The sequence below is a fragment of the Struthio camelus genome, chromosome 4 (genome assembly GCF_040807025.1).
Source record: "Struthio camelus isolate bStrCam1 chromosome 4, bStrCam1.hap1, whole genome shotgun sequence".
Lineage (NCBI taxonomy): Eukaryota > Metazoa > Chordata > Aves > Struthioniformes > Struthionidae > Struthio > Struthio camelus.
In genome coordinates, this window is record NC_090945.1 from 38,967,831 (window position 1) to 38,988,854 (window position 21,024).

General features: G+C 42.0%; 1 long non-coding RNA gene across 2 annotated transcripts in view; it reads left to right on the forward strand.

The window, feature by feature from the left end:
• The window catches only part of LOC104145544 (uncharacterized), a 57,667-nt gene that overhangs the window by 7,262 nt on the left and 29,381 nt on the right, over nt 1-21,024 (forward strand). The window contains exon 2 of one of the 2 annotated variants that reach the window (XR_011140996.1): nt 2,207-2,396. This is a non-coding gene — a long non-coding RNA (uncharacterized lncRNA). Of the gene's footprint in view, nt 1-281; nt 2,397-21,024 lie in introns of those variants that run through there. The other variant, XR_694358.2, reaches the window with a different exon arrangement.

Consider the following 21,024-nt stretch of genomic DNA (forward strand, 5'->3'; position numbering starts at 1 on the left):
CTAGACAGAATGCTTGCTTGCCAGTTTTATTGCAGACCTTTATTCAGATATTCATGTACAGTTTCTATGTGATACAAAAATGCTGCAGGCTGAAACTTGACAGTGAATTAAATCTAGCCAAAGGATCTGACCTTGGGTTTCAAGTCAACGCTTGGTTTGTTGGTCTAATTGAAACTGTACTAGTTTTTGAGGGAAGTGAGTGTCTTGCAACACATGTTCCCAACCAATGCATAGCTAGCTTGATTGACTTCCATTAGGGGAAACTTAGATTCATGTTTGGAAAAAAAGGTGAGAATGTAATTCTCCAGTTTGTGTAATAGTTTTTCCCGTAAGACTTCAAGCAAACAAGGTTTATGTAGCTGCTGTGAGTAACATTGCAGCAGAGAGGCTATTAGAGTCAGATTAGAATTAATATTTATTGCTGTTAGTAAATGGTGAAATTATATTGTTTAAAGTAGTTATATAAACAGATTGAAAATACAGGTACCTTGATTTACACGCATATGTCTTTTACTGCTTAATAAAGTGTAAAGTTATGCATTTGGAGCCTGAAAGTGTTCACAGTGGAAAAGAGATGAACAAAACTGAAACAAAGTTGCATTATTTTAATTTAATTTGATACAAGTTATATTGGAAACGATGCTTCAACTATTAGAATAAAATCACAGAATCACAGAATGGTTGAGGTTGGAAGGGACCTCTGGAGATCATCTAGTCCAACGCCCCTGCTCAAGCAGGGTCCTCTAGAGCATATTTCCCAGGATCACATCCAGACGGGTTTTGAATATCTCCAGCGCGAAGGAGACTCCACTACCTCTCTGGGCAACCTCTTCCAGTGCTCTGTCACCCTCACAGTAAAGAAGCTTTTCCTCAGGTTTAGACAGAAGCTTCCCAAGTCTGCACATCTAGTTTTTGGGCTTGGAGCTTTGGTAAGAACAATGATACAAGGTCAGATCAAAAGTCTTTTTAACATAGTATTCTGTGATGTATCTTTTGTTCTTTTTTCTTTCCCTAAGGGCAATATGCCTTTATTGACATTTGAATTTCATTTGTTGCTATATTGCACAGTCATCCAGTGTGCGTAGTTAAGAAGAGTGGCTAATTCTGGAGCTGGGTCATTAGCCAGTATGGGAGTTAAAGCATCTCTGCCCAAATTGTTGAGTATGCAGAAAAACCTACCAGCCTAGATCTTATTTACACATTGAGATTGTACATTGAGACCCTTGGAGAGTTTTGGCTTTTGTTAGAAAACCACTCACTGGCTGAGATGGCCACAAATTCAGGGAGAGCCTTTCTAGGGCTTCAGCCTTCCCCACTACAGGGATAGGCCAGGCACATAACGCTCTTAAAGTCTTCTCCTGGGTAGTGAAAATGTCATGCACAGCCCTTTACTGAATGTGGAGTTTATAGGCACCATCTAATTTGCAAGCTTAGATTGTAAAAAGCTTCTGACTTGGATTTAACGCAAAGTCACACAGCTGAGCCAAATCCTGCTCTCACATATGTGCCTTGAATTCTCTATGGAGGCTGGGAGCTGCAGGTACTCATCTAACAGCAAAACTTGTCCTTTAACAATGCATTTTCAGGATCATGGAAGCTGGAAAAGCCTTACAGGCTTGTAAGTCCACTGATTAACACACAGGGCTTTTAGGTCTCCTATTTTTAGGGTCCATAGAAGCAGCATTGGTGCGATTTTCCTGCCTACAGGTGAGGAAGACAGGATTTGGACAGGAGAGAAAGTTTGGTGGAAATTCTTGAGTCTAATTTTGACACCTTTCTGTGTTTCCATGCTGTGGTGTGACAGTGGAAGAAGAGGCTCCGGTGCTGCCTAGATCACCTCATGCATCTTTGCCAGTTCCACCTGATGCAGAGATCAGAAGCCATGGTCTGCTGGAAATCGATGGCAGTCTCATCTTCCAGCAGGGACAAGGAGCTGCCTTTTAGCTGCCCATAGCACGCTTGCCTGTCCTATGGCTTCACCTGCAGGCTTGCCAGCCACACAGTTGGCCTGCAAAATAACCCTGGTGTGGCCCTCAGGAGGCAGCTCCTGCGGCCTTTCATGGGAGGAACAGAGACGGGCTACCCAGCATAGCGTTCCAAGTGCATGTCTCATCCTAATTATTTCCAGTGATGGGGTCAGTGACCTCACCCTGCCATTATATCATCTAATTGACCATCTTAATAGGAACGTTTCTCTTCCACCTAGTTCAAAAAGGACCTACTGACAGTTCCCAGGAAACCTTTGTCCCTTCTTTGGCGGCTCTTGCCCTCTGAGCTTCTCAGCTGTCCGCCTCCACGGCCTCCCTGCGTGCTCTTCGGGCTTCCTCCCTCTGCTTTGTGTCACCGACAATGTGCATTTTACAGCGCTGTTAACCTCTCCCAGCCTCCTGAACGTGGTGAGTAAGACTTGAGACATTTTGCGTTTTTTTTCTGTTTTACTATAGAAATATCATCTTCCAGTCTTGGCTACTAAAAACCAGAGTGCTCCGATCAAAATGGAAAAAATCGAGAAAGGGAATCTTGAGAGAGTTCAGCTCTCGATGAGGCGTGATATCTGCTAATGTTAGCCTTGGCTTGTGTGCTCAAACAGAGTGTGCCTCGGCATTGAAGATTATCTTGTTGTGGTTAGTCTAAGATGTAATTAGCCCACTGACTGATCTGAAAGACTTCAGGAATGTGTGATATGTGCATATCTGGATCTATAATTGCAATTCCCACACTAAGACATGCCAGAGTCTGCCCAAATGTGGGGATTAAAACATAGTTCTACATGGGGAATGGGGACCAGTGTAATTCAAATGATTTTTTTTTCCTTTGGCTGTACTGTGTACTGAGAACATTTGGCTGATATTTGTCGTGAAATTTCTGACGATGTCTTTGGCGTTAGATTTGTGTTGCCTAGTGTAGTTATACCTATATTATAATATCCTTCTTACTCATGCTTGGGTGGAACTGGAGGGATGGGAAGCAGTTTATTTAGCTCTTCAGATTGCAAAGGAAAAAGTAATTGGACTTTAACAATTAATCTCATTGGATATAATCATCTGTGCTTTTGAACTGTTTTGACAACAGATTTCCCCCTTTGCTATCTACCAGAATTCCAGCCACAGCTAAACTCACTTCTGCATGCTAAAAAACAGAACAGGTCTGCAGCACATATTTCATTAAGGGCAAGGCAGGGAATAGGTTTAAAAAAAAATAGTAGAAATAAATATGTATTACGGTGTTCAAAGCATTCTTTTTTTCCCTTGAAGTATTTCTTAGACCAATCATGTGAGAAATTCATTATATGTGAGGATTTTGTAATAGCAAACTGAATTAGCTGTTTGCAGACTTGCTCCGCTCTGTAAATGGGAACATGCGATATGACAGTGGGCCAGATTTTACTGTTCTAGGCATCACTGATATAGCTGTTTATTCTCTGAGCCTGGAAGAGATCCAGCAGGATTTAGTTTTATGAGGTTTAATGTAAAGGTGTTGTATTTCATGAGATGAAATCATAACACAGTGGGTTTGCAAGAATTCTGAAAGATTATTTTTTCAGAGTGTTGGCAAGCATGATTCTCCTGTGAATTACGTGTCTAAAAGAGAAATATAGATCTTCTTTCATTGGGTTGAAATGATAACTAATCCTTAATCCTTCCTAGATGTTCTGTGTCATTAATGCTGGCCTTGCATTTAGAATGTGTGCAGGTAACAGTTTTAGTTCTGTAACGCTATGCAATATGCAGCTGTACCTATATGCTTAGGAGCTATCTATATAATTGAAACGTCTGCTGTTATTTTTTGGGATATGTCTCTAAATTTTTTTTTTTGATTTCTTGATTTTTGTAAAGAAAGGAGAAAAGCATCTGGCGTTTTGACATATTTATAGTTGTGGAAGACCTATTAATATTATTAACTGTATCTGCAATACGACTATGAATACTTGTTTTATGCTTCATCAGGGGATTTTCCTTTGACTATTTGATTGTTGAGAATGATGAATATGGAGCCGTTTGAGGTTTCCCTTCTTATGTTGCCTCATACTTTAAGCAGATGAGCTCTCACTGATTTAATGGTGTGAAAACCCAGCTACTTTTCTCTGCTATTACAGCAATATGTGCATGTGTTCCCTCTTTAACTTGCTTTGTTCTGTGAAAGCAGGGGGTGGCTCTGTGAAAGTGGCATAGGACTGAGAGAAACCTGGCTTCTATTTCCAGTTTTGCGAAATACAGTGTGATCTCGAACGAATCACTGCATCTCTCTGTATATGTTCTGTTTTCTGTTCAAGGGGGATATCAAAATCTGCTTACCTCAAAGGGACATTGTTAGACTAAATTCAGTAAGGTATGTGAATCACTCCAAGGCCCTTTGAGCCTTTGGCAGTACTGAGCTCTGGAACTTACCCTATTATTGTGGGTACTCAGTTATTATTAGTACTGGTTATTATTATAGTTGTTCTTATTGCATTACCACTGTGTAGGGACACTCTACCCTGTTGTGAGTCTAACCAAAACTCTCTTTTGGTTTAGGAAACGTCTACAGATAAATGAAAACCCCTCTATCATGCCCATTTTGGACAGTATGTCTTCTGCCTATGATGGAAGTGTGCACTTCGTTGTTTACAGTTCATGACTTCTAAACATACTTGGACCTTTGCTTGTGTAGTACATATTTCATATTTCATAAGGAGTGGACAGATTCTGACTACTTTACACAGTTCTGTCTTTAGGAGTAACGATAGGTGTTTACACCACAGTGTACATTGGGGTCTGGGTCACTTACTGGTAACATCGTGCTGTTAATACTGCATATAGTGAGAAGAGGCAATGTATCAGTTACTTCCTTATTACTCATGAGTTACTTTACCTTTCTGCTCATGCTTAAAGTAGAGGTGACAGAAATGTGTTGTGTTGCTTTCTGTTTAAGCTCTATTTAAATAAAGAAAAGGGTCTGAATTCTCAGGATAAAATGCCTGTGGCATTCCAAGAACAGCCTTTTCCTGTCCTTGGGAATCAAATCAGGGTTGATTTGTAAGTTACTTTATACCCTAAATGGGCAGTTCATTGTGGGCGATCTCTTCATGTGTTTGAAAATGTATTCAGGCACTCGGATTGAGAGGGCCTGACACATGCTGTCCTCTTGCACAGTCTGTCTGTCGTGGCTGGGAGCTTAACTGGAAGGAATGGCTGATACATCAGATTGTTGTGCTGTCATTCGGGGGAACGTGAGCAGGCTGGGACATACATGGCCCAGATGAGAAATCCCTAGCAGGACAGGTCTCTTGGCAGCACATGCCTTCCTTGGGCAGCCCCTTCCCAGACCCAGTTCAGCAGCGCCTCTAGGCTTTCTCTTTCTCCTGAGCTTAACCTTATTTGACACAGTTCTCCTGAAGTTCAACAAAAGGTAATGCAGAGTCCTTCACCTGTGGAAGAATAACCCCCTTTACTAGTGTATGACTGGAGCTAGCTGCATGGAAAGCAACTTTTAAAAAGGAAAACCTCAGGTTCCTGATGCGTACCAAGTTGACGATGAACCCACCATGTGCCTTTGAGACCAAGAATGCCAGTTTTATCCTGGTCTGCGTTAGGTGGAGTGTTTCCAGGAGGCTGAGGGATTTGTTTCTCCCTCTCTGCTTATCACTCGTGAGGGTTCATTTGGAGTGCTAGGTCCAGATCTGGATTCCTCACTACAAGAGAGACCTGGCGAAACTGGAGCGTGTCTCAGAAAGGGCCACAAAGATGCTAAGGGATCGGAGCATCTGTCATACAAGGTGAGGCTGCAGGAACAAAGCCTGGAGAAGGCTCAGGAGGATCTTAGCAACGTGTATAAGTAGCTGATGTGGGGCGAGTAGAGACGATTGAGTCAGAGTCTTCTGAGTGGTATCCTGAGACAGCACAAGAAGCAGTGGATACAAATTGAAATACATGACATGCCACTGAGACACGAGGAACTTCTTCACTGTCAGGGTGACTGAGCACTGGAACAGGTTGCCCAGAGAGTTTGTGGACTCATGGAGACATTTATAGCCCGACTGGATGTGGTGCTAGGCAACCTACTTTTGTTGACCCTGCTAGAGCAGCAAGGTTGGACTAGAGGATCTCCAGAGGTCCTTTCCGACCTCAGTGATTCTGCAATTTGGTGCATTTTTAAAGCCATTAGGAGTATGGCTGCATGGTACTGATGGAGCCAGCAGTACCTCAGAGAAACTGGTTGTCAGAAGTCTAGAGTCACCATTCTTGAGCAGTATCATTGACTGTGGTTTTTGAGGTTTTGGAACTCTGAGTGCATGGACTTGTATTCTGAGAGCATATAAAACATAGCGCTGAGCATCCCCTGGTAAAAATAAAACAGTCAAACTAAAAAACCCGCCTGTCTCATAACAACAACATGACAAAAACATGAAATGTTCCTTTCCTTGGAATTCCAATTTTCTATGATTTATTTTGCCAGTCCATAATCAGAAATAGCTGCTGCATCAGACTAGGGAATGCAAATAGAGATGAGGTCAGAGTTCAGCACAGAAGTGATGTATGACTTGGAGTCAAGGAGGAATTCTGTGCTCCTAAAATAGAAAACATGCTGTAAATATTATATTTTCTTCAGGACAAGAGGAGTTGCAAATACTTAAAATTATGGGTTATAGGGGACAGTGAAAAGATGATTTCCAGAAGGTAGCCAGTGTCAGAGCCATCATTTATCCCTACTGGACATTTAGAACTGCAAGTTGTAGCGGTCTCTGATTAGGTTTTTCCTTTGTCAGTGTACGAGAAGGTAATTAATAATGAAAATAAATTAGAAGGAAAGGTGTTACTATAGTTTTTTGCCAGTGGACCTAAGATGGGAATTTGATTCTGAAAACACTGGAAGGGTACCGCTTAGTTGCGTAGTTATGAGAGATTAGATTCCTTTCACAAAAGATTACTTTTAAAGTATGGAAAAATACTTGGGTTCCATCTGCTCTAGGGATGAAAAATGCAGAGTTTCAGAGGAGATGAAGCCCTCTGTGCTGAATCCAGTCCTTACCCTAACAAATCCCTAGGCCATTTGTTCATGTTTGATGCTCCAGTCAAATCCTTCGGCTCCCCTGGGTAATGGCACCCTTTGGACGCGGTCTGCCAAGCGCTTGATTAAGTGCTTTACTGAAAGGAGCTCTTTTTTATTACACTGAATCACTTAAGTTTTGCTGGAAATCCAAGGTTTTGTCTGCTTGCATGTGCATGGATATACTTGCAATAATTCCTATGTTAACTATTCCCCTGTGTGTGTGAACATATCTATGTATGTGCATGACATGCATATGTTTACGTATTCTGGTTGTGTGCATGTATGCACACAAGCGTACACACACAGAGGAAAAGTTGAACACAGAAGTTATGTTTTGTTCCCATTTTACACAGCTACAGAGAAAACGTACTCATATTGATCACAGGATCACAGCATATCACCCCAATTGTTTTTCTTCTATTTGGTGGGAAGGTCGATTTTAATTTTTAGTGTAAATATGCACAGAGAAGTGTTTCATGAGCAGTGGAACCTGCTTTCTCACCAAGCACCCTATGTCAGCTGCAGTAATCCCAAGTCCTCCCCAAATTCTTTGATTGCGTATTACTTCCAATTTTCCTTTGCATCCTCTGATCTGCCTCTCTGCAGGGAGAAAGAGGCCAGGTGCATGACAGTGGAGGCAGGAGTGCTGCCTGCCTGGCTTACTGGCCTGGGCACAGGAGGGCTGCAGAGCTCCTGCAGCAGCCTTTCCCTCAGGAGGAGTGCTACATTGGAATTTTGTTCCCGTTTTAGCTGCTGATTTTCATACAGAAATGTAATATCTCAGGCCACTGCCTCTCTTTTTTTTTTTTTTTTTTTTTTTTTAAGATTTGTGTGCTTGTCCCAGCAATGAATCGAAGAAAATCAGAAGGTTAAATAACTGGCATATGTTTTTCTTCTGTAATTCATCAGTTTTTCCATTGCAAGAACATTGCAGGCTTTGGGAATCCATCTGTTCAATTACTGTAAACCTGGGTCTCACTGTTCTGCTGCTATAACAATTCTATCTGCATGAGCAATATAGGTTGGAGTGATTGATGAGATCTCAATTTACTACTCTCGTTCAGCCCAGGAGGAACATATCACTGGGATAATTGGCCCATCATTTCAGAGCAACTTGAAGGAAGTCAGATAAAAGGTACTTTATGTCTGATTATAATCTCTTACAGCAATTCCTCTCTAGTGGAACTATATGGACTTCAAGCTAAGTTTATATGGGTGTGTATGTGAATTCAAAATCAGGCTCCTTTATTTTAGTTGACACAAAAGACAGGGAGAAGTTGCTATAGATGTTCATAACTCCTCCAGTTTAGGAGTGGTATTTTGGATAGTTTATGTGGGATAAGGGAGGAGCTGTAGATGACTTGATACTGAACGGGAACTTTTCCCCCAAGGTTTCACACGGAACTCGTACACTCTGGACTTGGGTGAAGCAGATGGGAGCAGGTGCACTCAAGCAAGTTTTCAGTTCCTGTAATTCCTATATCAATAGTCACATCAAGCAGTAAGTGGCCCATTGTGGTGTTCTGGTTATGAGCTGAGTAGCAGGAGATGATGAGGGGCTGGAAGTCTCTGCTCCCTGTCTTGTCTGTGATTTTCTCCACTTTTTGAGGGGGAGGAGAGGGGCAGCAGCAGGGGAGAATACCTCCCTTCCCTCCAGCCCTTTGCCTGCGCCTTCCCGAGTGTATTATACAAAGTGTATTAACTAGTGTATTATACAGAGAAGAGCAGCTGCTCTGGTCTGTTGTCAAGTCTTCATGAAGAGTACCAGCTAGTCCATGCTTGGTCATTCCTTCATAAACACTAGCTTATAAATATATATAGCTGTCCATCAGCAAAAAGAGGTGTTATTACTCTAGGTAGAAGTTTCTGGAAGGTATACTTGTTACCTATCTCAGAAATGTACTTGGTGGCACAGGCTGCAGTGCTGCTGTGTAGTCTGAGGGGGTAATTGTCATGGGATGATTTTGGCTCTTGAATCCTAATATATCATTTCAGGTAAGTGTTACACAAATAACCAGCTGGTAAGCTGGCATCATTAAAAAAAAGGGAAGCAAAGCAAATTCATGTGAAGCCATTTTCCCCCAGTATATTGCCTAGGAGGATGACACCAGGTATTACTCTAGTGTGCTCCAGATAATGTAAAATTGGTTCACTTCTAAGGACTTCAAGGCATGAAAGACACTGGGCCTAATCTCAGGTTCTGTGTTCCTATGCGTAGAGAAATGGACCTCTTTTTTGTCCAGCTTTATTGTGATCAAAATTGGTGCCAAAGCCTTAGAAGATATATATCATGCTGTTTAAAAAATATTTGGTATAGATCACGTACCTCTGCAGGCATTTTGTAGAAACAAAAGGGGCTGCCTATATTGATTTACTTCTGGAGTTTGGAGAGGGCTGTGGGAGTCGGAGTGAACCTCCGTTCAGTAATTTCTTGGACTCTGTAGTGGAATGTGAGTGAGTATCTGCCTGCAGGGAGAAGGAAAAATCAGAGTTTTAAGGAAGATCACAATCTGACTTCTCTTCGACCTGTGAAAGTAATACACTTCTTCCACAGAGTACCTCTTGCTGCAGGGTTTTCACTTTCTAGTTGCCTCCGGTGAAGAAGTCTGGAGTGTTTTCTTTATGGCACAAGGTTCTGCTGATGAATTAGGTAATGTTCAGATTTTATGTGAAAATTTGTGTAATTATCTCTCAGAGCTAAAAAGAAGGCCAGCATGTCCATCTTTGATCAAATACACATGGTTTGCCTTTTCTAGTCTTCTGCACATGCAAATGTTAAGTTGAATTCTCATAGAAGTTACTGAATCTGCCATGCAAGCTCTTCAACAAATGAAATTAGCACAGTGATCCAGTGTTAATGAACCATTGAAAAAAATCTCATGCAATTTCTGATGCAAAGTCCAACTGCAGTGCCTTTGGAAACATGATACAGCTACATGAGTTTAGATTTGAATTTCTAAAATGTGCTAATGGAAGAAATTCATTCTTCTTAATATTGGGGAATTCATATTTGGCTAAGAGAAATTCTTGAAACTGACTTCCCTTTGCAAACCACACACTGGTGATTCAGACTGAAGAATGCGTTAAACCTTTTGTCTGTAAGGTACATGTCTTATGTAGGCTTCTATTTTAATTTATTGCACTTGCATGCAGGTTTTTTGAACTAGTCACAGTGGTCTCTTACAAATCATGAGAAATAGTCCACCCTCAGTACCCTTTCCAGCCCTACTCAAGGAGTCAAGGCTTGTCAAAGACCATTTTAGAAATCTTGAATAAATCTGACATTATGTTGAGACAGCTGTTAAATATATTTCTTTTTTTCCTCCCAGGTTTCCTTTCCCTCACTATGAACAATGCAATTGGTTTAGTGCTATTTTTAGCCTTACTTTTCATTTGAGTCATATGTATTCCTACCTTCCATGCACACTGAAGTTAATTTATTCTAACACGAAAAATACCAGGAAAGTTGCTACCCCCCACAAAAAGATTTTACAAGCTGAACTAGAGGCTAGCACATATATAGTCCAGATGCCCAAGCCCACCAATAAAGGAGTAAAATCTGATTTCAGGGTGTAGTCTGACTCTTATACACCTCTTCCCTCAAAGTAAATGTCTTTTCTAAACAAAATCTCGGCAGACTTGGGTAAGCTCACCCTGTATCTGTGGGCAGTTAACTTCAGTGGGGAAAGGACAGTGGAAGTCTACAGATCTTTCTACTTGTTTAATAGGCTTTTATTTAGCATGAAAGATTAGTGGGTTTTTGTTTTCTTTTTAAAAACAAAAGCAAGCTGATACTTAACAACAAAGGTCTCCTAATAGTCACTGATAACCAGTTGTGTCTCTGGTGTCAGTCTGTCAGTCCTGTCAGGGGGACTTTTGGTGTTCCTCATTGAAAGCAGGACAGGATCACCCTTAGGCTGGTGATAATCTTTTCCTTTTCTTTTGCAAATGCCACTTTTCACCCCTGGTTTTCATGTGTAGGCTGGCCTTGAAGTGAGTTTTTCAAACTGGGTAGGCTGTGCACATGAGCTCATGGGGCTGCATGCTTCTCAGAAGGATGCCTGCAGTTTCTCAGGAGTTTGCTTTCTAGTGCCTAGCTGTTCATACTCTTCATGAGAGATCAGAAGAGGTGTGCTTTTATGGAGGACAAAGATCCCCGCACTGAGCTCAGGTAACTGGTTAAAGACCCGTATTTCGAAGTGATGCACCAGCTAACGGTTACCCATAGTGAGTCAGCAATAGGGCAAATGTGATGGGTCATGGGACCAGGTCTATGTTAGTGGTTATGGTTAAATGTATGGTACGCTCTGCTTTGTACTTCTGAGTAAAGCAATAACATCACTAGCCTGAAAAACATGGAGAACTATTACTAACTCCTCTATTGTTGGCTTTCCAAAGGGGATTAAATACAACAATAACTAATAAATAGTATACAGAGCTTATGGGGCTGTCTCCAATTGGAGTTTAAACAAAGAGGTCTGGGCTTTTTAAGTGCCTCCTCGGATGTGCAGCTTTCTGGAAATGCTTTTGCCAGAATTTCACTGGCATCTCAACAGACGGCACTCCTTCCCCGGCCGGCGGGCAGTGGGGCCCGGCGTGCCGAGCCTGCCACAGCAGGGCAGTGCAGGCAAGCGAGGGGCACTGGCGCACTGGTGGTGACAAGCTGGTGTCATGGCGCAGCAGCAGCAGCAGCGTGGCTCCGTGTGTGGGCAGCACCGAGTGCGGCAGCGTGAAAGGGGCGCAGTGCACGGCAATGCCCCGATTACTGGGAGGCAGGTGGTCTCTGCTGCTGCTGCCTCCCTGCACGCGTTTCTAGCCCGCCAGCCTCAGGTGCGTGCTTGCGTGCACGCTGAGCCTGTTCTTGCTTGAAATACTGGCATGACCTTTTAAAGTCCAAGTTGTGCCCCTTTGACAGTGAGAACGCAAGCAAAGATGTGTGCTGACAGTCGCGCGAACACCCTTCCGGCAGCAATTCATGCAACTTCTGTCCCAGCTGTCTGGGAGACACTCTTAGCACAGCTTCGCAGAAGGACTCCTGAGATGCGCTCTGGCACTCGCACAGCGAACCACAGGGTGAAGATACAAGAAGGTGTCAGACAGTGTTGCAGAAACACTGTCTTTGGATGGGGTGAGCTGTGATGCCTACACCTGGTTGCCAGGCACCAGCGACGATCACAGAATTGCGGGAGGGAATCAAGACTATATATAGGAAAGTAGATTTTACCTCTGATCTGGACCTTAAAGGGGTTATTCTTTTTTTTCTGTGCGCTGGGCAGGGGAAGCTCACCTGCTTTTCATTCACTCTTCTGCTGCTTTATGCAATATAGACATGCTTTCTGTAATACATAAGTAAACGTGTGGGTTTTAGGCCCCATTCGTGTTGTGTCTGTGGTTCTCACAATTATAAACTTCCTGAGATCAGAGGGAATAAGCCCTTGCCAATTAGAAGAGCTTTTAATGTCAAGTTGTGACTAATAAATAGATGAGCTGCAGATGTGATAGTGTTAGTGTACCTATTGCCTAAATCTTTTCTAGTGTTAATTACTCTAACAATTGCTGATGGTATATATGCACCTCAGCTATTACTGAGGATAAAATAATATACCTTCTTATTGTTGCATTGTCCATTAACAGAGTGCAGAGATGTCAGCCCAGTCAAAAAGCAAACTTCTGATAGAGCCACATTTTTAGGCTACATGTTTACAAGTACAGAAAGATGTCATTTGCCTATTGTATGATTTTGAAAATGTGCTTTTGCAACTATGAATATCAGAATCCAACATTTTAACTAAGGAAAACCTTAATTTCTGGAAATTGAAAAATGGAGTCCCAGCAATGCACAAAACATAGTTTATACTTAGCTCAAGTGTTTTTGGATCCTGGTAGGTATTGAGATCAGTCATCAGAGCTCATATGATGAAGTTCTTTTGATTCTTTTTTTTTTTTTTTAATTCTGGAAACAGTTTTGGACACACATAGAAACTCTGGATCTTACTTTGAAATCTGACACTATCTGGCATCAGCTCAAACTTTAAGGACTTGACATCTCTTTGTTCACACCAATATCCCAGGGCAAAGCAGCCCCATATGAGTAACTTATAATTCCAGGGTTGTATCTTAGTTTCATGGCTACAGTAATGACTCAAGCTGATTACTAATAGCCATCACCTTTTTGTTTCCCCCGACCTTGATTCTCTCTTGAATATAGTTTACACCTTTTTTTTTTTTCTCCCTCCCTCCTGTTTGGCTCTGGAGTAGTACTGCATCAAGTATTACCCATAATCTTTTGTCCTAAGCATTTTAAATGCCTTTAATCAAGCCAGGACCTCCATGCTGTGAAACTCTGACCCCACTGTGGTCCCAACTGTAATGCTGTTTGAGGTCTGGCAGTCTGTTGCTTTGTGTTTCTCCACAGCACAGTTGTGAGTGTGGGGGACAGGGAGCATGGCATGAAATTTGGTCTCATCTCCCTCTCTCTCTCTTTTCTCCCCATCACCCCAAACCCTGTCCATTTTGACTCCTTATCTGTAAGATTCCCCAAAGCAATTTAGCGCAGGACAACACTGCCAGTGAACTGGAAACCACTTTTTATTAATGTTAAGTCTTCCTCTTACTATGCTAATGTCTGGAAAGTATTCTGTAGATAGGCCACAAATTGCTTTAGAATATTTTCTTTGTGTAATTTCGCTCCCTTCCCCTGGATCAGCAAGAATATGGTTCAAATATTAATTTTATGGTGTGTCTCTCAAGAGTGGAATATAATGTTCAATTATGCATTCCATCTGCAAAGCTCTGGATGCACAATCCTGCATTAAATAAAGAAAACAATGTGTTTTAAAGAAGAAACAGAAAGAAAGGATGTGGCACATAAAAGCAGTGGAAGAAGAGCCTTCCATTATGCTTGACTTTGTGTAAAATCAGAGGGAATTGTGTAAACCAGACAGAAGTCAACTGTCAATACATGGCTTAGATTATTTAGATTATTATTCCTGCAAGGTATAAGTCTAGAAGTAGAGTGATTCCTAGCTCTATATGAACCTTATTAACCATCTTCTGATGGTAATTTGTGTGGAGATACAATTTTGAAAATAGCTTGTCACGCTCATCATACCAAGAGAAAGCTTGCTCATATGCGACAAAGCTTTGCCTGTCCAGCAACGAGAGGAGCCCACTATTGCGGGGTGGAGAAGCAAGCTGGAGGCCCACAGCTGCCTGGGCAGGTCTATATCCCAGCACCCCATGTGAAGGGGGTGGGGCAGCCCCAAGGGGCAGCCCAGAGCTCCCATCACCAGGCAGGGCTGTTGGTCAGGCCTCCCCAACTTTAGGAAAGGACACAGCGCCTGTGCCCTTCTCAGGGTTGGTGCTTCAGGAAGTCGTCTTTGCTCTGGTGTCAAATGGATATCTTTCTACAGGACTGTTGTTCAGCACAGGGGAAATCTCTGCATTCCCTGATTGTGCTGCCCAGATATCGTACATCCTCACAAGAGCATCTCCAGTTTTCTCACAGTGCTTTGCAGTGTGGGCTGCAAAATCTGAAATCATCATAGTTGCAGCGCTGCTCACCATGGGAATAGCTGAACCCTGGGTCAGGGCTTTCACTTTGGTAAAGAAGAGACCTGGTGAAAGCCCCGCGTTGAGCACTGGGACTTTGAAGTGCTGTTAATTGAGGCAAGGCAAACATAGGAAATTAGTTAGCTTAATATTCAGAGGGAGAGGCTTATCTTCAAAGTGGGCCGGCCTGAACACAAAAAGAGATGATCATTCTTCAATACAGATGCCTTAAACATTATTGAAAGTGGGCAGGCAAACTCTGGATAGAGAAAAGCCAGGAGGACTCAGTTCTCCATTCTCCCTTGGGGTCACAACCCAAGTATTTTTTTGTATGGCAACCTAGCCATTCAGGTTTACTAGAAGGAACATTTCAAGTATTCCTCCTTAGCATATCTGTTTTTTTCGGGAAAGTACACTGATTCTTACTTTGGCATCTCACCAAGTGCTCTTGGCAAAACTGTCAAATGTGTCATTGTAATAGGAGGCCTCTTTGCAATAGTTTCAGCAGTCAGAACTGGCTGGAAAGCGCAGGGTTGAACTTATGAGGACTGGTTGCAGAGTGTTCTCAGCGGAAATCCTTTGACTCTGGAACTTGTTTGCTCTGGCAAACTCCCTGTGCCTGTCTGGACACAATGAGGGTTCAAGACGCATTGCTTTTGTTTGGTTTTCCTGGAGGGAAGACTTTGCTTTTCATTTGGCTGAATTTCTGGGTGGTAGAGAGAGAGTGAGCATGCCTTGGGCTGTATTTATCTTTTTCTTGGATGAGGGTGGTGCTGGTGCTTTTTGGTGACCTTTTGCTTTCTAACTTGGATCTTAGTACCATAGAGGCATGCTCTTCATATGTCTTTGCAATATACAGTGAAAAAGAGGTTTAGTAACATTGCTAGGTACTTGATGAAAACGTGGATTTCTCCCATTCTTTGGCCTCAGATAGAGATCAGATGTTCTCACTCTTTAGTTCCTAGTAGCGTCTAGTTCTTTTTCTGCCACCACTGTATCTTCCTCCATTTTGTGCTGGTCCTCTCTGGATCTCCTACCACAATCTTGCATGGCCCTGACCTACCAAAAAGCTTTCAAGCCATTAGGAAAGGGAAGGAGTCACAAAGTACCATGTGCAGAAAACCATGAAAACTCCTAAGAAGAGTTACCAGACCCAGGGAAATGACTGAGAGGACAACGCACACAGTCTCCAATATAATATTTAAAGGTGGCCCTGCTTTCAAAATTGCTTTGAAATGATGCCATGTGAAGCATGAGAAGACATACAAATGAGAATGAAGTTTAGTATCAGGTCTCACCATTTTGTCTCCCTACATCAGACCTGCCAGATCCTACATTGTTTCTGTATTCCTAGAGGACATGATGCAAGGAAAACATTTAATCAGTGTGAAGAGAGGAGTAAAATGCTCTAGGGAAGCTATCACTACCTCTACAAGACAGAAATGGCTTGGAAAACAAATCATCAGTAAGAAGCGTGACTTCAGGAACATCACATGAAAATTGGCTGAAGTCAGACTATTCTGTGATGGCTGCAGATGCACAGTTCTCAAACACTAAGAAGAAGCAGAAGGATGTCCTTAGAATTTGAAATTTATTTTCCCCTCAAACCAGTTCTAGTGTGTAGAAAAGAATTTAAAGAAAACATCAACCTTGAACACTGACTAGCTAGACCTGGATTCCTGACCATCTGAAATCATCAGGGGATCTTTGATTTTTTTTTTCTTCCAACAACGCTCCTCAAAATTCTCAAAAGTCAGAGAGCAACACGCAGTAATTACACTCCCCCTTCATGTAATAGCTGGTGTGATTTCTAGCAAATTGCACAACTTGCTTTAAGCATACTCCTGTTTCTCTAGGCTGTACTGCAGTTTTATTGGAAATTTGTGTGTGAGGTCCCAGTCCCTTCTGAACTAAGTGGGTGCTCCTGGTATGCTAGCACTTCATCAGAAAATGCAGAAGTGATAGAAAAGTAGGAGGAGATTAAGAGACACCAGGGAGAATTGTGAAAGTGCAGCATGTACCCAGTCAAATCAAGCCAGGGAAAAGTCAACAGCCCTGCTAGTGTAAAGGGAAGTCAAGTTATTAAAAGGGATTGCAAATTGGGTGCTATAATGCCTTTAATCAGTCTTTGAAAATGTGTTTAACACAATCCTCCTGACAGAAATGAAACTATATGAACTATAGGCATGTTTTCAAATAGGCTGTGCTTCATTTAGCTATCTTCCCATGCATATGTGTCTGGGATGTGCATCAGGTGTCTCCTTGCTGCAGTATTAACTCTATTCTCCTCTAATCATGCTCCTTTCTGCTCAGATTTTCATGGGCTGATATCTCCTGGGAGGGCTGAGATTCCTGGTTTGTGTATATGGAAGCACAGAAGGAGCTCTAGGTGCTGCAGACGGGGATTTCCCTAGCTAAGCAATGGGAGTTGGTCCTGTGTGGTCAAGACTAATCTCCAAAGGCATTTCTAGTTAGTCTAATTAACTGTTATCTCCTAGGGAGATCATGGTAACCTGTGGTATGCTCTAGTATCCTTGCTCAGTTCAAACTTGAGTAATTGCTCTCCGCATTTCTTGCAAGTTCATCCTGCCGTTCCTCTTGGGTAGCATGCTATTTACTTCAAATCTTAAATTGGTGTCTCGTGTATTAGAGCAACTGCAGCATTTCACTGTATTGGAAGAGAGAATGATTTCTTTGAGTAAAAAACCTACCACAGTGGTCCAAATTTGCAAAGCAAGTCAGTGCTATTCATGTACTTTCCAACAGCAGCCTTTTTGCATAGCATCTTTTATCCAAGAATCTAGGAAAATTCCTATTTTTTCATTTTTTCCTGAAGTGCTTTGAAACAAAACCATGTGAAGAATGAGAAGTTTCCTAGCTAGGAGTACAATTTAACTTCAGATCTTTTTGTGTCCCCAAGTCAGATCTACCAGATACACTGTTCACCTCTTTAATAATTTCAGAGCAATATGAAAGCAGATGCAAAGTAATTAAGTATCAGAGTCTGGCTGGCCTCTCCCTGGTACTCAGAATCTTGACTAGGGGAGGTTGTGATGAGTTACGTCTATTCAATCTTTGAGAGAAAGCTGTGAGTCCCACAGCCTACCTGCTTTCTTTGCAGTCATTCGTCTCATTTGCCTGAGCCTGACTGAGCGTGTTTGATGGCCCACCAAGTCACCTAAGTGTTTATTTATGCTGTATAAAGTTGCTGGGTGTGTTTTGCCAGGTGGTGGACCATATAGTACTGAGAGTCTCCTCTGGGCTGTGCTTGGGTCCCGGTTGTTGTCTAAATGGACATCAAATCTGATCTTGGGAGTGTCTCCAGAGGAGTTGTAAGGATGTTCCTGACAGAGCCAGTGAGTCTGGCAGTCTCTATCCTTTGCAGGGCAGAAGGAAAGAGGCAGCTGAACCACAGACCCTGTGCTTGGGGACCAATATGGCTGCTCCAGCCTTTTTTTGCTGAGGGTGAAGGGAGTCGTGAGACTCTACAACCTGTGTACCAACTGTGCAAGTAAAATAGTTTCCTTCCTAATGGGGACTCATAGAAAGCAAATGCATTCTAGTGTCATGATTCTTCCCCAAAGCAAAATACTTCAGTGCGCCACTGGACAAACGGAGCTCTAGAGCTCACCCAGTTTCCCATGAATATTGCATTAATCCATATTCCAAGTTATGAATTGCAATCAGTCTATTCTTGTACTAACCAAGCTGCAGCTGCTCCCAGCTGAGAAGTCTTTTGAACTCTGCCACATGAAATATTCCAAGTCTTGTTCCAAGGTGCAGTAATTGTCACTGTGGTTCTTAAGCTTTCATACATATTTAATTTAGAATACATATCTAAATGTGCATTCTGCTGATGCTGAAGCTGGTGCCAATGCTTGCAGTAATGTCTGAAGAGTAATGAAAGGGCAAAATTGTTTCAATACATTGTAATATGTTGATTTCAACTTTAGTACAGTTAATCTTTATTTGGAGTAAATCGTTCAAAACCAAAAGTGAATTCACTGTTATGATAGTTTCAATGAAAGCGTTAGCTGCGAGCCTCCAAGCTGGATCTGGACTTCCTATAGGTTTGAGGTGTTCAGATCTAGGAGATTGCCTTCCTCTATTTTAAAGATAGAGGTTTTTTTTCTGTCTAAAGATAGAAATCACTTGTAAGTGGGCATGAGGATCTGGATCCAAGTTTTTTTGTGGTTCACATGTAGTCCAGTTTTGCCTTGGCTTGTTACAAGGAAGGTAGATCCTTGCCCTTCAGATGTAGACTTCAGTGCTCTCACAGACTGAAGGGGGTTTAAAGCAGGTTTTTTCATTTCAGTCTCTGTTTGTCTGGATTAATTTTTTTTTCTTAATATTAGTGGATTATATTTAAACTCTCCAAATTAATTAAAAATAAACATACTGATGACATAATGTGGGAATTTATTCCGTTTCAGTGAATGTGGACTATGTTATGTTATTCATATTGGCTACTCTTTCATGTAGAGTGGGACAGAAGGACATGATTTGTTCCCTTTGTGAGCTAAGGACCCTCATGTTTAGTGCTAAAGGCTGACTACCCGACCTTTCCATTTTTAGGCCACTTCCTGGGATTGTTTGAGCTCTGGTTGTTTAAAATTATTTTGAAAAGAAATTATTAATACCTTATGGTTGGTTTATAGTGAAGTTGTTCGGATTATACCAGGTTTGAAAACTATTAAGCCTCAGTTATGTTTTGCCAACAGCTTTTACTTTTCAGAAAATGGAACTGTAAAATAGTTTTCATCTTTTTAATTTAATACAAGTATTATCCGGAATTTTTAAGGGATCCAAAATCCAATAATCTCTCTTCTCCTCTTCTTTGTCATTATATCTCTGTGTATGCAGAATTTTCAGTATATGCATATATCTATAAAACCATCAAATGGATTTGATCCAAAAATTTGCAAAAGAAAAAAATGTACCAACCAAACCCTTATATGGTAATTTTGCTGTGAGCTGTTCTTATCCAGTATTAGTCACTGGAAACCCAGGGAACAAATTCTGCTCTTGAATAGAGATGAATATCTCCCATAGTCATGCAATAGCCCCTCTCCTCCTCAGGCAGAGGAGAAATAGGGGGACAGGGATGGAGGCAGGGACAGAGGTGCTATTAGGCTGATATTCTCAATGCTGATGGAGGCCCATTGCTCAGGTTGCGAGTGGACTTAAAGGTGCCTTGAGTGTCAGTTGAAACCAGGACTCTTAGGTGTATCTTGGGACTGTAAGAGCAGGCTAAATCTGAAACATTTGCTCTGCAAATGTCCTGAGATAAGGCTTATGAGCTCTTGTAATTTCCTTGTGACTATCAAATAGTTTTAGCTGGGTCTAGGATGAAATTTAGCATCCAGACAAAATTACCAGTCTCTTAGAAATTTCAGCCTTGGCTTGGAAAGAGGTTCTTTGGTTGCTGGTTCCTCATCTCTGGGAGAAGAACTGGGGCTGTTGCAAAAAGGAGAGAGCGTTCTCCATCCTCCACCGGCAACTGAGAGGACTTCCTGGGGAAAGGACTGCTGGGACAAAAGGATAGAGGGGAGGTCTGGAATGGTCCTGCTGCCCATCTCTGCTGTGCCAGGCCTATGGTGGTGGAAAGAGATGGGAAATCTCTCAAAGTTTCACTTTGAAAAATAAAAGAGGAGGACCTCAGCCCTGGGAGAGAAGTGAGACACCACGAGAGAAATACAGGCAATGTGGCATGGTCAGAACCCATGTGCGACTGCTGGAAAAGGAGCAGAACTGACACCCAGAAGGACCTGATAGAAAAGGCTGCAAAGAGGGTGGAACTGATATGAGAGACAGAGATGATGCAGGATACTTATAGTTTATCAAAAAATAATTGACGAGGTCATTGCTACCCTGTTTCTGCTCCTAGAATTCCCTTGACCACTCAGTTCATTTGATCTGAAACACTGAGACAACAGGTATTTTTTATATTTAAACGTAAACTGACATTTCTAACCATATATTTATAATTAAGCTATTGTTTTTATTAGTCACAAGAGATAATTGCATCCAGAAATTCCCAAAGAAAAAATTGTACTGGGCAAACAATATTACACTGATGCTTCAATTATATGAGTAATTTTCTAGCACAGATCAGCAATAAACTTCCCTAAAGGAGCTATTAAACAGGAAGCAAGAAAACAGAGATGAGGCAGTTGCCAAATGTTAGTGTGTCTAGCACTTGTGCTCAGATCTTACCCTCCCTCTTTTTGTCTTTACGTGTGTCAGTCAGCAAAATCAAGTGACACCAGTAGACAGCAGACATGCGTGGGAAGATTCTCACTTACAGAAATGAGACTCCTAAGGCTTGGATCTGGAAAAAAATAATCACTGGTTTCTGCATTGTTGAAGTCTATCAGGCAAAACTGCTGAAGTCCCCCCCCACCCCCCGCAGAAGAATGGAAACAAGACAATCCCAGCTTTCAA